Here is a 3,932-nt window from a genome sequence, read left to right on the forward strand (position 1 = left end):
CTCTCCAAACTAAAGTTTCCCCAGTGTCTAAAATAGAACAATAGTATGCATCTCAAATGGTTATGGTGAGGATAAAATGTTTTAAGTGATATATATGAGTATAGTTAGAACCCTTAATCCTCACAACTATTTGAGGTATATATTTCTATCATACTGTATTTGTTCTAAGTGTTATATATTTATATGTTGTATCTATCTATCTCACTTCAAACGGTGTCTGTCACATAGTAAGTATGATATAAATGTTTGCTGTTATTATGATAATGCATAATGTATGATGTCTGGCAGGTAGTATTGTCAGTGTCTGTTGAGTACATTTTTAAATGAAAAGTCTAGACTAATTTCTAGGTTTCCATTTGGGTGTCTGAATAGCTAGCACTTTTAAATAGATAATGCAACAGGAGAAATACCACGAGTTTATAGCTTGGTGACACCACCTAGGGGTCAACTGGTCTATCCCAATGATTATGTTACAAGGAGAAAGACATAAGCTAGACTGAGAATTATTCACAGTGAGGTGCAAAGAAGTGCCTTGGTGAGTCTGGGACGAAAGGTGATCCAAAGGAACTAGATCTTAGAGTATTCAGTGAAATTTTGCTAGACATGGGCTTAAAAAGTAGGCTTTATTTGTAGGCAATGGGAAGATACTGCAGAATTATATTCAGAAAGTGAGGAAAACAGAAGTGTGTTTTAAAATGATCACACTTGGAAACTGTGCAGATTGGATTATCTATAAAAAGAAACCAAAGATTAGAGAATTGGTAAGAAAAGTCTTCAATTGTCCCAAGTTGAACAGAAGATGAGAGTCTGGACTTGCAGAGGAGTAGGGAGGATGGAGAGGAGATGGTAGCTCATTATGAATAGGGGAGGCAGAATCTGGTCCGGATAATTGATTGGATGTGTGGGTAATGAATCAAGGATGACTTTGAGACATGTAACTTAGGTAACTGGTTGGGAAATTGGCCCATTAAGTGAGATAGGGAAGACAGCTGGTTGGTTTATGCATGTAAACTATATAGTGGTTCATGCGGTTTGTCTAGGCATAGATGTCTAGAAAGCGATTAGTTCTGTGAGTCTGTGGTTCAGTCAAGAGGTCAGGGTTGAAGATCCAGATTTGGTCACAGACCCTATGAGAAGAGATGAGCTAAAGGAGAGAATACTCAGGAATATTAACATTCAAGGAGTGGGTGGAGAAAATGGAGCTGGTGAAAGAGATAGAAGGGGGTGTTGGAGCAGTAGGATAACCGAGAAAGTAAAGTCACCCGGGGAGGTAGGAGAGCTTGTTCCAAAAGGAAGAGTGTTAAATTTCAGTGGCATCAATTAGGGAACACAAAGAGGTCACTGGTGATTTTTGTCAGAGTAGAGGCAGGGGAATATTGGGTCTGGAATCTAAATTGTCTGCAGTAGGTCAGGGAGGGAATGGGAAGTGAGGTTTTAAAGCCAGCAAATAAGAAGTATTCTTTCCAGAAGTGTGATTCATAACCAAAGGTAAGGAGCCAGTGAATATGATGGATTGAGGAGAATACAGGGTTCAGAAGGATGTTTTTTAGGATGCAGAGGATTTGAGAGTAAGATTGAGGAAAGGTATGAAAGAAGTTCGTTCAAGGAGCAAGTTGTAGAAGGTGATGGAAGGTAATAGCTAACAATTACTGAGTTATACCATGTGCGCTATCTAGTGAGTGCTTTTCACATGCTAACTCATTTTATCTTTATTCTGACCCTGGAGGCTGGGGCTAAATAGAACACATACTCTTAACTCTTAGGCTATGCTGGCCAGCTCTCTAAAATAGGTCTAAGAGCGTAAGTAAAGGTGAGTATGCGTAAGTAAAGCTGTACGCTTTGCCCAAGACTGGTTCATTGCTTCTTTGGAGATCAGGCATCAGAAAAGATTGATGAGTTTGGAGGCTGAGACTGTTTATGTCTCATGACTCCTTCCCCCAACTTTGCCAGTGAAATAGAACACCTGTTTTGAGAAGGAAGTGATGAGGCAAAGGTCAGGAAGTAGCTAAGATCTGAAATAATCACTACAGAGCCTGGGATTCTACTAGAATTAAATAAAAGATCTTTTGAGTAAAACACAGTCCTTCTATCTTAAAAAAAAATTGTGACCTACTGGAGCAGATATGACAAGTGCCCAAATAATGGCAATATCAGATAGCACGTGTGAAGGGATATAATAGATACAGCTGTATGAGGGTTCACACAAAGGAGACACTGTATCTGCTTATGTGGCAGGAGGATAAAAAGTATCTCAAAGAATGTGTGGTAGTGGAAAGATGGAGCTTCAACAAGCAGCCCTGGAGGCTTTGTAGCCCATTCTTTCCAACTGACAGCTCCTCAGCTCTGTAAGAGTAGGGTTGTTTGATGAAAGAGAGTTGTCAACAAAGATTACAGGAAACTGGCATTGAGGGGAACACAGCACAGGGGGAGGAAGAGTCCTTGAACAGGGAATGATGAGAAGGCAGGTTGAGGGCATTGAACCTCGGTTCTCTAAATAATGGCAGCCACCTCTAAGATTATTCTCCTCCTCTTCCTCCCCCTCTTCCTCTAGTTCTACACTACTGAGTGCTTATCAAATGCCTGGCACTGCCTTTATACATCGCATGTGCTCAGTCCTCACCATAGCTTTTGCGAGGATGCCATCAACTCCAGGAGACTTAGCTGAGGCTCTGAGAGCTCCAGTTACTTGCCCAAGGAATTCCACCCAGATCCATGTGATCTTTATCCTTGCTTCTCATACTACCTCCAATAATTATGCAGATAGCACCAATAAATTAATAAGGATGAAAATGATACTACTAATACTAATAATAAGTACTAACAGATATATATCCAACAACACATGGTGCTTTGGGGATTTATCAAAATGTTAACGTGAACAGAATCCAAGGTGCCCTTGTGGCAGTAGTAAAAGAGGAAAAAACTTGCTTTTATTTCTTTTTTTTAGCAAATACATTTTACTTGAAATGTTTCAGATAGTTTTAAATACTTACCCACATTATCCCATTTACTCTTCATAATGGTCATATTTGGGGAGGGTATTAGAATTCCCATTTTACAGATGAGGGTACTGAGTGACTAAATGATTACCCTAACTGGCCCAGGCACACAACCGGTAAGTGGCAAAGCGAGGATTCGGACCCCAGGTAATCTAGCTCGAGAGCCCGTGCTCTTCACCGCTGCTCTGTGCTGGCTCTGAGGGTTGGGTGGAGCCAGAGTGTGGAGCGCCTTGTACATCCAGCCAAGGAGCGCAGCCCCTGTCCTTTCCCTTTCTCAGATCTGAGGTGTCTTTCATGCCTCTTATACCGGTGGTTCTTTAGGACTTAACTATCTTGGCGAATAGAGTCATTGCATCACCAAAATCCTTTTATATACCTGAGAGTATAAACTTTATGAAAGCAAGAGCATATCTGTCCTTTGTGTATTTGTATCCTGGCACTTGCCAGATACTTGGCATATGATAAATGCATAATAAATCCTTATGAAACAAATGAAAAAATTATCATCAAATTCAGCCTTCAGGTATCAGATTTCTTAGGAAAGTAAGACATATATCAGAGGTCAGGAATTTTTTCCCATAGAAATTATACAGTAAGATGAATAATATTGATAAAGCAGCTTAAAATTTTGGGTAAAGACAACAAAATATCAAAAAAAAATTTTCAGACTCAGTTTGCAGCTTAGCTAAGCAAAAATTAATTTTGTGCATTGAATGTCTTTTGGTAATTTGTATTCTTCAAGAATGTCTTCAAAACACTCTGAAATTATGCTTAACAATTACTTTCCTGAGTCATTTGACTTGAAAATGGATCTTCAACTTGGAAAAGCCTTAGTGGCAGATTTAAGCAAGGAAAGACTTGCAAAGATTTAAGGCTTTATTGGAGGGAGTGTGATAGGAGAGTAAGGTGCTGAGAAAAAAAAAAACCAGAGTT

Source organism: Camelus bactrianus, chromosome 13 (assembly GCF_048773025.1).
Source record: "Camelus bactrianus isolate YW-2024 breed Bactrian camel chromosome 13, ASM4877302v1, whole genome shotgun sequence".
Taxonomy (NCBI): domain Eukaryota; kingdom Metazoa; phylum Chordata; class Mammalia; order Artiodactyla; family Camelidae; genus Camelus; species Camelus bactrianus.